Here is a 13,562-nt window from a genome sequence, read left to right on the forward strand (position 1 = left end):
GGTGTACAACTATTTCTGACATTCTCCTAGAATTCAGTAGTTATTAACTTGCAAAGATGTGACAGCTGAAGTCCGAAATTGGTGTACTTTTAAAATTGGAAAAAGCTTTAAAGTGTTCTTTTAGATTATTAACTGTCAATTCAGTGGTTCTAGAAACCATATCTGATGCAGCAAATCACTGCCATTCTGCTGTGAATTTCTTGATTCCCACGAATACAGGTATTCCATTTTTATGCTCCTCTTAAATAATCCTAAAGGTAGCAGAAAGAAATGGGAAGAAAAAAGAAGAACATGATAGATGGAGAGAGAGGACGTTGCTTCACCTTTGGGAACTTCTCGTGGAATGGCTCTAAGATAAGTTAAGACGCACTGAGAAGGGTGGTGCTCTGTTAGGGCCCCTCCCGTCCACGGCCACAGATGCTGCATCAGGGCACCACTTGCCTTGTCATTCCTGTGGGTTCTGACTCACTCTGATTTTCAAGAAAGCGGAAAACATGGCATTTATTAGGTGAGGAAGATTAACTGTGCATTCGGTCGTGTCATTTGATGAGAAAAAACAAATGATCACTTTATGAAGTGAAGGCTATATGCATGTAACTGCCACTTTTACCTGACTTTTTATACGAATGTAGAGCGAATGTGAAATCGGGTTGTATGATGTGATAGTAGGAAGCCAGCTTGTCCTTGTGTTTCATAGACTATTCGGTGCTCTTTAGTTAGAAGGAACCTAAACAGACTCGATGTTGTCAAACCAGGCGTCTTGAGAACCGTGCTGCTGTCCCTGCTGCACCCGCGGGGTAGTCGTGAGTGGAGGTGCTGCAGGTGCCGTGGAGACGCCGGGCCACATGCCCCACCCCGCAGGACATGGAGCACCCGTTTGGGTCAGGAGGGAGAAGGGAGTGAGGAGGCCTTTTTGGGGGTTTCCATGAGAACAGCCAGGCAGGGCAGAGTAAACCACTTAGGACTGGCCAGTTTGAGTGACCCTGGCGGGCTCTGGGCTGTAGCGGTGGTTTCTGGTTGCCTGGTCCCTGCCTGAGTGATCTGGGGCAGGGGCCGGGCAGCAGGGCCCTGGCGGGAGGTTAGATCTCAGTGTGGGCTGTGGTTTGCATTGCTCCTGGCCGAGCCCTCTGCTGTCTCTGCAAATCAGCTCATCCGGGAGGGGCAGTCTCTCCTTCCCAGGGTCTGCAAGGCCCCCAAATGCCAGAGCATCAACAAAAAGAAAATACAGTTAAAATAATTTGCAGTGTGATATATGGATGCCACATAGACAACTAGTGTACAGAACCCAGGAAAGCAGAGTTAGAAAGACTGCCAGTAGGAGCTGAGCTGCACCTGCAGCTGGGGACGGGGTCGGAGGGCATGCTCTCAGGGTTGCACTCTGGTCCCTCCCCAGGGCAAGCGGTGGGTTCTGTCCCACCTGTGCCCACTGCCTGGAGCCCCGGGGAAGGGGTTCTGCAGGGCCGCGTCTTCTGTGGAGCATGTCCGGACGGGCACACACACAAATGTAAGAGTAATAGGAGCTGCTTGATGTGACAAAACATGGCTCAGGCTCCACGTGCAATCGTGGTGAAGCCGGCGTTAATTCATTTGCACCTTTGGAATAATAAGTTGGAAAAGCAATGCTGGCATTACCAGGAAAGGAACACTTTTTATGCAAGACACGGTCAGTTGTGTGGAAAGATTGTGAGAAAGATTTTGACGCATCGATTAACTTTTCTGTTGCTGAAGGGCTCTGCTACTCACACCCTCCCTGCACGCTGACTCCCCCCCAAGACACCCCTGTCCTCAGGGCTCTCGGATGCAGTTGCCTTTTGTGCCAAGGACAGAGCCCCTAAGATGTGGGAGAGCATCTACACAGCATGTCTGGATGAGGGGGGCTGAGGGCTGTGGGTTGTGCTGGGCCAGTCCAAGTGCGGGTCCCGCGCCCTGAGATGTGTGTGTGTGTGCACGTGTCTGTGAGCATGCATGTTTGCGTGCGTGTGTCTGTGCATACGCGTGTCTGTGTGTGCATGTGTGTGTGCATGTGTATGTGTGTGCGTGTGTCTGTGCATACGCATGCCTGTGCGTGTGCGTGCATGTGTGTGTGTGTGCGTGCGTGCGTGTGTGTGCCCTGCTCTGCACCCCCCAGCAAGCCAGGCTGGGTGGGAAGGGGAGGTCGTGCCTGCCTGGCGCCAGGTGCCCACGTGCAGGTGGGGCCAACAGTGTCCCCAAGCCACAGGGTCCTGCGCCCCTGAGCAGTGCTGCGTGGGAGCATTACTTTGGGCAGTGTTATTTTGTGAACTGGACTCTTGGTGGTTCTACTTCATTATTTGAGGAATTGTGTATATTCTGGAGACGTTGGGGTTTTTTAGGCAGGACTCTGTTTGATGGGGAGATGGTGTCACCCACACCCCCGCCCCCGGAGTCATGTCCCTGCCCACTTTGAAGGGCTGAGGGCCCCTCCATCTGCGCTTTGAAGAGTGAGCCTGGGGCGGGGGAGGAGCCGCCCTCCCACGTGTCCATGAGGGCCGTCGCAGTCGCGCGGCTCGGATGCTTGGTTGAGCGCCCACCCCAGTGGCCAGGGGCTGGGACGGGGCCGGGCTGGCCAGGGCTGGCCCCGCTCATCGCGGGGATGCTGGCCATGGGGACTGTGCTCAGCACCCGCTGGTGTAAAAGGAGGCGCAAGAGACGCTCTGAGAGGAAAGGTAACTCCTTTGTCTTTCATCCTGAAGTGCAAATACCGGGCTTCCAACGCGGTGCAGTGCGCGAACGTGTTCTGACCTGCCTGTGAGTGTATCTTGTGGATGCCGGTTACTTCTGCTTTCCCTCTAGAGTGCGTCTCTTTTCTTCTGTTGGCATTTCGTAGAGTTTTAGCTAGGGACTCACAAAGGTAGATTTAAAAACATGTCTCTAAACATGTCTAGAAATCACATTAGCTTCAAGGTTTAAAGTATTTTTTAGGAAGACATTTATGAAATCTTTGAAGTGCGTAGCTTTGAGTCCCAGGAGATTTTCCCTCTAGAGACAGATGCTGTGTAGTTTCTCCTTTGCTGCCACTCTTCCTTACTGACTGACGTTTCTAACGTCAAAACTACTCTTCATGCCGTGGTAAGCCTGTGGCTGCCGCCGTTACAGTGTTTTTTCCTTTTAAAAATACGGAGAGCAAATTCCTTCCATTCAACACTCCAGATAATTTCAGTCTTTAATTCAACTTGATGTGTTAAGATCAATATTTTTTTCTTAACACCAGATTTAAAAGTTGCCTGTGACTATAAAAGTCACAGACTGCTGGCTTTGGGGTGAATTGTTGCTTTAAGGGGTGTTGAGAGTTTGCTGTCTCCACGTACTGTGCGTTAACCAACAGAAAATGTCTGAGGTGCAGAGATGCTCCTGCTGAGGCAGTAGCCAGTTGTCTTCCGGGTGCCACCTCGTTACCCAGCAGCTGATAGGGCTGGAACGGGCTCTTTCTCCAGCACCGCATCTTTGGGGTCTTCTGCGGCAGGAGACAGTCATCTCTCCAGGAAATAAAATGAGCCACAGTTCTTTAGTGCGGCTTCCCAAGAAGAGGAAGAAATTCATTTTGGAGTCAGCAATCTGGGGTAAGAGCATCTTGCTCACTGTAACGCAGACGCTTGTCCTAATGGAGCTCTGTGTCTAGGAGCGGCGGGGCCCTGTGATGTGTGACCCCCGCGGGCACCATGCCCACCGTGTGTGTCCAGGACAGAGGCACTGTCCCCAGGGCACGTGGGCGTAGCCTCCTCGGCGTGTCCCTGCTGCTCCCGACCTGCACCTGGTTACAGCGTCGGTGTGTTTGCCCTCCTCAGTCAGGCATGAAGGAGCAAGATGGCATTAAGACGAGCAGTAGGAGATTAAGACAAAGGCAGAAGCCAAAACTGCAAGAAATTTTCATGCAAATCCCCTAAATTTAGACTCGCCGCTATTTTTTCTCCATGGCTCCTCATCACTAAGCATAAATTCGGGAAAACTTGGAGAGGCGTAAGAACAATTCTGTCATCATTCTTTTGGAACTTATTGTAATTCACTTGGTTTGTATGAGTCCCACTGTATACAAATTCTAAATGTCTTCACACACTCTAGAATCTTATTCTTCAGTAGGAAAACCATTCCCAAGTACGTTGCGGTTTAAGACCAACATCTTGAGAAATTGGGTGTTACGAGATGTAGCAATGCAGCCCCATGTGTCAAGTAAGTGAGTCGTGCTCACTGGACATTCCTGTGTGTGTAGATTCATTGTGAACACTGCTGAACAACATTAGGTATGTGTTGATACCTGTTCCTATTTATAACATGCCCTATATTTGAAACTAATAAGAATGCCTTTAAAAATTATGAGTATTATTAGGACTGGCCATCCCATTTATACCAAATTGGGACAGTTTTACAAGATGTGAAATGTAGTCTTTTAGTATTGTATAATTTTAAAGTGCTCCAAATCCTGTGTAAAGACTGGTATAACATGTGCCTTTTTGAATTTAGTTCGAAGGGTCACTCCCTTCCACAAGGCAGGGTACTGGCTGTTTACTCTGGATGAGAGGCACATGGCTTTGCTTAGTTGTCAGGAAATCACGGTTAGAAGAGAGCAATGTGCAATGTAAACACTGACCAGGACCCCATACAGCAGACACTGCTGTCTTGGTAGGTGCCGCCCCCTGAGGCCCAAGGTGGGTCTGGAGCCCAGGTCACACTCCCGGGGACTGTTAGACCAGCCCTCCCCGGGCCCAACCAGTGCAGACGCTGTCGCCTTCTCTCCACTCACGGCACTGCTGCGGAGTCGCGGGACAGTGGGAGGGGTGGGATGGAGAACCCAGAAGGCTCCTTCACCCCCCCGCCCCCCACTTTATGAATGCCCTCCTGTATTTTGCGATTAAGGGCTTTCTCAGTGAGTACTTTGTCCTGAGTGTGACAGCACCCTTGTCTGTGCTCAGTCATTCTGTACACCCTGTGATGGCCACTGTGCTTGTGCTGCAGTCCAGCTGGGCTCCCCCACGTTTCCAGGATGGAGAAGTGAATGGGGGGTGGGGACCTTTTACAGAAATGGAGGCCCAGACCTGTAGAGGTGAGCCACCTCTGATAGGGCTGGAGGACGGGGCATGGACACTCTGTGCCATCGAGGAGATGCAGACAGTACCTGAGGGAGCAGGCAGCTGTCATGCCAGGCTTCTTCCCTGCTTCCACCTCGCTGAGAGACTGCCTGTTCGTGAGGGGCAGAGTGCTGTGGGAGCTGGAGGCTTAGGGCGGGAGGGCATTTGTCCACCCACCCACCCACCCGTCTACCCACCCACCTAACCATTCACCCACCCACCCATCCATCTGTTCATCCACCCACCCATCCACCCATCCATCCCCCTAGCCGTTCACCCACCCACCCATTCATCGGTTCATCCACCCACCCATCCATTCATCCACCCATCTATTCATCCATTCATTCACCCACCCATTCACTCATTCATCCAATCCACCCACTCATCCACCCACCCACCCACCCACCCATTCATCCAGTCCACCCACCCATCCATCCATCCGTCCATCCATTTATGCAACAAGTAGCCATTAGAGCCTTCTGTGTGCCAGCACCAGGGATTTGGACACCCATGGGACAGGTGTGGGTGACGGGATGGCAGTGACAGAGGGATAGCTTCAGCTTTCAGGCCTGGAGTTCGCTCTGGAATGGGCCACCTGAAGTACCATTTGGTGGGTGAGGAGGGGGATTTCTGTGGTGCCTTGCTGCTGTGCTGTGTATATCAGGAAGGAAGGGATCTTAACCAATCTTTGGCAAGAGTAGGAGATACTGTGTCTGCCAGGAGAGGGGCACAAGTGAGGGAAGTTGCTGACCCCTGGTGGACAGCAGTTATGGATGGAAGGCCCGGGGCTCCCAGAATCTCCTGTGACAGATGTGTGGGTACATTTCATTGCACTTGTACAGATGGGCTTCCCAGTACAAGTGGAGGCCATGCTCCCTGGGAAGGAGCTCCTTCAGCGGGGGATGTGTTCCAGGGATGGGCAGAGTCACCCTGGTTTGACAGTTGAGATTCTAAAGCAAATGTGTGGAGTTAGATTTGTGGAATGTACTTGAAATACATGGGAATTGGATCAAATCTTAACAGTGCCTATTCTTAGTGTAATTATTAGTGTTCATATTGAAAATACAGCTCACAGTGTTCTCTTTTTCCCCTTTCATTCCACAAAATAAAGTATAATTTTCAGATAAACAGATTTTAATTAGGCCGTGATGAACAGAGCAAGCATGGACCGTATTTCAAATGTGTTGTTCCTCTTCATTCATCTCGAAGGACAGAGTGTGGTTATAAAAATAATGGAGTTTCTGTTTATTAATCTTCACAATAGTGTCCTACAGAGTAGTTCCACTGCTCTACACAACGTCTGCGCCCCACCTATGCATCCCTCCCCTCTTCCCACCCCATGGCAGCCACTGATCTTTTTACTGTCTCCATAGTTGTGCCTTTTCCAGAATGTCATATGGTTGGAATCATACAGTCTGTAGCCTTTTCAGATTGGCTTCTTTCACTTAGGAATATGCATTCAAGTTTCCTGCATATCTTTTCTTGACTTGATAGCTCATTTCTCTTTAGCTCTGAATACTATTCCATTGTTTGGACGGGCCACAGTTTATTTGTTCACCTACTGAAGGACAACGTGGTTGCTTCCAGGTTTTGTCAACTGTGGATAAAGCTGCTATAAATATCCACATGCAGGTTTTTGTGTGGACATAAGTTTTCAGCTCCTTTAGGTAAATACCAAGGAAAGCGATTGCTGGATCCTATGGTAAGAGTCTGTTTAGTTTTGTAAGAAGCCGCCAGGCTGTCTTCCAAAGCAGCCACACCATTCTGCATTCCCACCAGCAGTGAATGAGGGTTCCTGTTGCTCTGCAGTCTTGCCAGCGTTTGCTGTTGTCTGTGTTCTAGACTTTCACCATTCTGATAGGTGTGTAGGGGCATCCGATTGGTGTTTTACTTTTCATTTCCCTGATGACAGCTGATGTGAAGCATCTTATTTGCCATGTGTGTATCTTCTTTGGTGTGGTGTCTGTTCAGGTCTTTGGCCGATTTTTTAATCAGGTTGTTGTCCTCTCATTGTAGAGTTTTAAGGGTTCTTTGTATATTTTGGATAACAGTCCTTTATCAGCTATTTCTTTGGCAAAAATTTTCTCCCTGTCTGTGGCTTGTCTTCTTGTTCTCTTGACATTGTTTTTCACAGAACAGAAGTTTTTAATTTTAATAAAGTCCAGCTTAGCGATTCTGTTTTTCGTGGATCATGCCTATGATGTTGTATCTAAAAAGTCATTGCCAAACCCAAGGTCATCTAGGTTTTCTCCTATGTTATCTTCTAGGAGTTTTACATTTTACATTTAGGTCTGTGATCCATTTTGAGTTAATTTTTGTGTAGTTTGTAAGATCTGTGTCTAGATTCATTTTTTTGCATGTGGATGACCAGTTGTTCCAGTACCATTTGTTGAAGAGACTCTCTTTGCCCTATTATATTGCCTTAGCTCCTTTGTCAAGGGACAGTTGACAGTATTTATGTGGGTGTGCTTCTTTCACCAATACCACACTGTCCTGATTACCATAGCTTTATAGTGAGTCTTGAAGTCAGATACTGTCAGTCCTCCAAATTTGTTCTTCTCCTTCAATATTGTGTTGGCTACTCTGGGTCTTTGCCTCTTCATATAAACATTGGAATCAATTAGTTGATTTCCACAAAATACCTTGCTGGGATTTTGATTGGGATTGCATTGAATCTGTAGATTGAGTTGGGAAGAGCCAAAATCAGCGTTATTGAGTCTTTCTATCCATGTATATGGATTTTCTCTCCATTTATTTAGTTCTTTGATTTCGTTCATCAGAGTTTTACACTTTTCCTCATATAGATCTTGTACATATTTTGTTAAATTTATACCTAAGTATTTCATTTGGGGGGGTACTAATGTAAATGGTGTTGTGTTTTTTATGTCAAATTCCAGTTCATTGCTTGCATGTAGGAAAGCAATTGACTTTTGTATATTAACCTTGTATTCTGCAACCTTTCTATAATTGCTTATTAGTTCCAAGAGTTTTTTTGTCGATTGATATGGTTATTTTAATTATTCCATGTTGCACTTCACTAGAAAAAACCATGTGTTTTAAAAGTAATGCTTGAACCTTATTTGCTATGCACAGTCTGCTGTATTTAGTTCAATGTGTACAAAATCTCTAAAGGATAACTGAATATCTATTATTTGGATGGTTTCCTAGGAAGGAAACTATTTCTTTGTAAAATATTATAAATTGAATGTTTTGAATATTTTAATGATATTAGTTTGTTTAGAAAGCAAAATATTGGAAGCAAAACACAAATCATGAATGCATTCTCTAAACATGCATGATTAAGTTATTGAATTTCAGATTATTTTTCTTCAAATTATGTAAGAATTTTATACTTCAGTTACATTTGTTAAATAAATAATAAAACCATCATTCAGTTTTTTGCTATAGCTGCGAAATTAGTCGAGCCTTTAGCAAGTTGCTTGATTTATAGTAGAGAATTTACATGAAGAATCTTCATTTTAACACTTGGCTCTTTAAAAATTTGTAGTGTATGGCTATTAAAACTGAAACCCTTAACAGTCATTAAGAATATGTGGGCTTCCCTGGTGGCGCAGTGGTTGAGAGTCCGCCTGCCGATGCAGGGGACACGGGTTCGTGCCCCGATCCCGGAAGATCCCACATGCCGCGGAGCGGCTGGGCCCGCGAGCCATGGCCGCGGAGCCTGTGTGTGTCCGGAGCCTGTGCTCCGCAACGGGAGAGGCCACAGCAGTGAGAGGCCCACGTACAGAAAAAAAAAAAAAAAAAAAAAAAAAAAAAAAAAAAAAGAATATGTAAAACTTTTCTTAAAACCATCCTGTTCGGAGAGTAACATGGATAAAACCCAGTAATAATTGCTAGTAATTTTTGTCAAGTTACTGCTTGTCTTAAACATTTTTTAATCTATAATTTTTTAGTGAATTCCTAAAGATAGCATTTTTCACCAGCACAATAGAGGATTCATGTTCTGATGCATCCTGAATATTAGTAAGTTATGTTCTCTGTATTTTATTCCAGAAAACCTTTTTTTCACCAAGGGAAGGGGAGGAATGTGTGCAGGTTGACGTTTCCACAATGAGGATAAGGGTGCTGTCAGAAGCAGATAGGAATGTTGTATCTTACATATATATCTACACCTTGGCTTACATCATGAACATCTACAGTGTATAAGGAATCACACAACAGATGACCATTTACCCACCACCCATTTAGAAAATAAAGCATGGTCAATCGGATCATGTTATTGGAAGTCAGACGCGAACCCATGGGGAACCAAAACCGACACTGACCGAGTGGCACTGGCGGGTTCAGCCTCCTCTTCCTCCGGGCTTTACCCCTTTCCAGGCCCACGTGTTAGAAAGCGCATTGGTCAGTGGTGTGGGAAGCTGCTCTGTCCCGAGTCCGTCTCCTTGCTCCACAGTCCATGAGCCGCGGGCGTGCTTTGGATGCTGGCGCCCCATCCTTTCCAGTCTGGGAGGACCAGCCCCACCTAACTGCTCCTTAGTTCAGAGTTTTCTTGACTATTCAAACCTGATTATTTTTCCACATAAGATCAGCTTTTCTAGTTCTATTTAAAAAAAGAAAAGTTGAAATTATAACTGGAATCAAGTTAAACTTAAGTCCCAGGTCTTTCGATGCCAAGTTTAATGGTCTTTTCATGCCTCCCTGCACCCCCAGTTCTGCTTACTTCTTAATGCTTACGGGACCCTGAAAAACGAAGAAGGCATTCGCATACGGCTGTCAAGTAAAGCTTTTCTTTACCTGGCCATTCCTGGAATTTTGTTCCATATGGGATTTTGGATGGGGGTTTAATTCTTATGTGTTTGTAGTCCAGGCCATATGAGGTACTTTTCAGAATGAAAGAAAAATGGTTATGTAAAATGCTCTAAAGTGCTTGCGTTTGCTATTTTGCTTTGTTTTATAACCTTCGGTACGAGAGTTGGCATTTGTAGAAGCTGAAAATACTGGCTTCTGCTCTGCAAGAGATTTCTGGCTTCCACTTTTAATGTACATGTACCCACCCACCCTGTGCACAGCCTGATTATTTTCTACTGTGAGACATTTTCCCTGTCCTTTTTTAGAACTTGAATATGAAAGAGCAGGAAAACGAGGCATGTCCTACAAACCAGGTGAGCTCTGGCGGTGTAGCGTTCTCCTGTGCCCAGACTCCCCGTCACTGTCACGGCAGGCATGGCCTCCTCGTCCCAGACCTCCAGGGAAGCCAGCCTCTCAGCGCACCGGCCACTATTTTGTGTGCCTTCTGCCTGCTTTTAAATTGACCTTTTTTTTTTGAGAGAACGTACATTCACGTGTAGCTGTAAGAAACAATACGGGGAGAACGGTGTTCCCTTTACACAGTGCACTGTCACAGCCGGGGTGCCGACCCCAGTACAGCAAGATCCGGAGCATCCGTCGCTGCGCCGTTGTGCTTTTATAGCCACACCCACACCCTCCCGCCCGCAACCACTACTCTGCTCTCCATTTCTAGTTTTCTCGTTTCAAGAATGTTGTACAGTTGACCCTTGAACAGCGCGTGGGTTGGGGTGCTGACGTGAGGTGCAGTCGGAAACCTGTGTAACTGATAGTCGGGCCTCTGTTTCCTCATCCTTGGACTCAGCCAACCTCAGGCCATGCAGTGGGGTAGGTCGTGCTTAGTGAAAAAAAATCTGTGTCTCAGTGACCCATGCAGTTCAAACCCGTGTTGCTCAAGGATCACCTTCGTATAAATGGGCTGTAATATATGTAACCTTTGGGATTGGCTTTTTCACTCAGCCTAATTCTCTGGAGATTCATCCAGGTTATTGCGTGTGTCAATAGTTTGTTGCTTTTCATTGTCACGTGGTGCTCCATGGTGTGGATGGTCCACAGTGTGTTCAACCAGTCACCTGCTGAAGGGCCCTGGGTTGTCTCTGGTTTGGGGCTGTTATGAATAAAGTTGCTATAAACGTTCCTGTATACGTTTTTTATGTGAACGTAAGTCTTCATTTCTCTGGAATAAATGCCCATGTTGAGTTTTAAGAAACCACCAGACTGGTTCCCAGAGTGGCTGTACCATTTTACATCCCCACCAGCAGCATGTGAGTGATCCAGTTTCTCCCCATCCTCGCTGGCCCTTGGGTTGTCATTATTTTAGCCATTCTCGTAGGTGTGTGGTGGAATCTCACGTGGTTTTAAGTCCCATTTCCCTAGTGGCTAATGAGTATGAACATCATTTCATGTGTGAACATCCCTCTGTGTGCGTTCTTTGGTGAAATGTCTCTTCCTAATGGGAGTGTGTGTTTTATTGTTGAGAGTTTCTTGTATATTTTGTTTGTTGATGTGTGGTTTTCAAATATTTGCTCACAGTCCATAGCTTGTCTTCTCATCTTCTTAACAGGGTCTTTAGCAGAGCAAAAGTTTTTTAATTTTGATGGGTTCCAGTTCATCATTTTTTCCTTTTATGGATTGTGCTTTTAGTGGCTAATCTGCACACTCTTTGCCAAGTCCTAGATCCCACGGATGTTCTCCTATGATTTTTGTAAACGCCTTGTAGTTTCATGCTTTACATTTAATAAAGCCTATGGTCCATTACAGGTGAATGTGTGTGGGGGGTGTGAGCTCTAGGTGCCCAGCTGCCCAGCACTGTCTGTTGACAGGGCTGTCCTTCCTTCATTGCGTTGCTTGTGCACCTTTGTCAACAATGAGCGGGTGTTTTGTGGGGGCCTGTCTCTGGGTCCTCTGTTTTGTTCTGTGTGGTCTGCCTGTCTGTCTTGATGACTCAGACTGTATGGGCAGTGTTGAGATCAGTTACTGATTCCTCCCACTTCTTTTTTATGATGGCTGCTTTAAAATTTTCTCAGATAATGCTGATGTCTCTGGGTTGGCATCAATTGTCTTTTTCCATTCGGTTTGAGATCTTCCTGGCTCTCAGTGTGATGAGTGATTTTTTTTTTTTTTTTTTTGTGATACGCAGGCCCCTCACTGTTGTGGCCTCTCCCGTTGCGGAGCACAGGCTCCAGACGCGCAGGCTCAGCGGCCATGGCTCACGGGCCCAGCCGCTCCGCGGCATGTGGGATCTTCCCGGACCGGGGCACGAACCCGTGTCCCCTGCATCGGCAGGCGGACTCTCAACCACTGCGCCACCAGGGGAGCCCGTGATGAGTGATTTTTGATTGAAACCTGGACATATTACGTTACAAGAACCTGAGTCTTACTTGGACCTCTGCTTCAGCTGGCTTTCTCTCACAGCCCTCTGTTGGGGAGGGAGACGCCGCCTCATTGCTGCCGGACGGGGGTGCACGTCCAGGTTCCCTGGCCTCCACTGGCACTGCTGGGTGGTGGCCTCCTGTGACACCCGCAGTGGGGAGGGGGCAGGCGCCTGGGTACGGCCAGGTGGGGTGGAAGTCCAGGCTCCCCGCCTGTTCTCCCTGACTCTGCATCGCCGGGGGGGAGGGTAGGGGGAGGGGGTCGTCACAGCCCAGAGGGAATGAGGCGCGAGGCTCCCCCACCCCACGTCCTTGCTGGGTGGTAGGCTGGGGTCTGGCTGAATAGGGCAGTTCGGTCTGTCAGGTTCCTGTCCTGCTGGGAGGTCCTCTCCTGGTCCCTTGGCCAGAGAGACAGTTTTCGTTGGGTGTTTTGGTCTGCCCATTGGTGTTTCCAGGTTGCCGGCTTATTCAGCTCCAAGTCTGGGATAATGATGCAAAAAGAAGACGCAAGGGTCTCACCGCCACACCGTCCCCGGGTCCCCTGCTGCTCTGCCGTCTCCCCTCCGCCCTCCCGAGCCTCCTCGTGCTTGCTGTGTCTGTGCCGTCCAGGGTTTTCAGTTGGGCTAAGCGGGGAACATGCCTTCCGTCTTCCCACCACACAAGCCCCTTTGCCTGCTTTGAATCCAGCCAGTAAGAACCGAGTGCTCTGGGCAGCTTGTGTGGTTGCTTCCAGAACCGATAACTGATAACTGAGTTTCTCAGAAGTGCTTTCTAAGTGCCTTTCTCACACAGCCTCTGTGCTTCCCGCATGCTACCTGTTCCTAGTCTTCACGGTGTGTCCCACGCCCCTCTCCTCCAGGATCAGCTTAACCATCACACGCCCTGACCGTGGCCGAGAGGACCCTTGGAGCACCTGCATCTCACTGAGGGCGTGGGCCGGTCTGGCACTTGTGCCCATTCCAGGCCTCAAGCAAATTACTTTCATTGAAACTAGTCCATAGTGGAAACATTAAAACACACACCGATACAGAACTGTGTGGTGAGCCCGAGTGCCCATCAGGCAGCACCAGCATCACCAGCCATGGCCCCTCAGTTTCATCCGTATCCACTTTTTCCCACCACGTGGGATCATTTTATAATAATAAATCCCAGGTATCATTTCGTCTGTAAATATTTCAGTGTATATCACTAAAAGATAAGCACTATTTCCACACCTAAAATGACTGAAAGTTATTCCTTAATACAATCAGCTATCCAGACAATATTTTTATTTAAATTTCTCAATTGCAGAGTCAGTCTG

At 47.6% G+C, this 13,562-nt stretch overlaps 1 protein-coding gene across 2 annotated transcripts in view; it reads left to right on the forward strand.

The window, feature by feature from the left end:
• ADARB1 (adenosine deaminase RNA specific B1) overlaps nt 1-13,562 on the forward strand; it is a gene marked incomplete at both ends in the record, with an annotated part of 62,033 nt that overhangs the window by 9,453 nt on the left and 39,018 nt on the right. The window contains one exon of one of the 2 annotated variants that reach the window (XM_079704554.1): nt 2,657-2,684. The exons of the other annotated variant lie outside the window; for it this stretch is intronic. Of the gene's footprint in view, nt 1-2,656; nt 2,685-13,562 lie in introns of those variants that run through there. 2 annotated transcript variants of the gene reach the window in all.

Source organism: Hyperoodon ampullatus (genome assembly GCF_949752795.1).
Source record: "Hyperoodon ampullatus genome assembly, chromosome: 5".
Lineage (NCBI taxonomy): Eukaryota > Metazoa > Chordata > Mammalia > Artiodactyla > Ziphiidae > Hyperoodon > Hyperoodon ampullatus.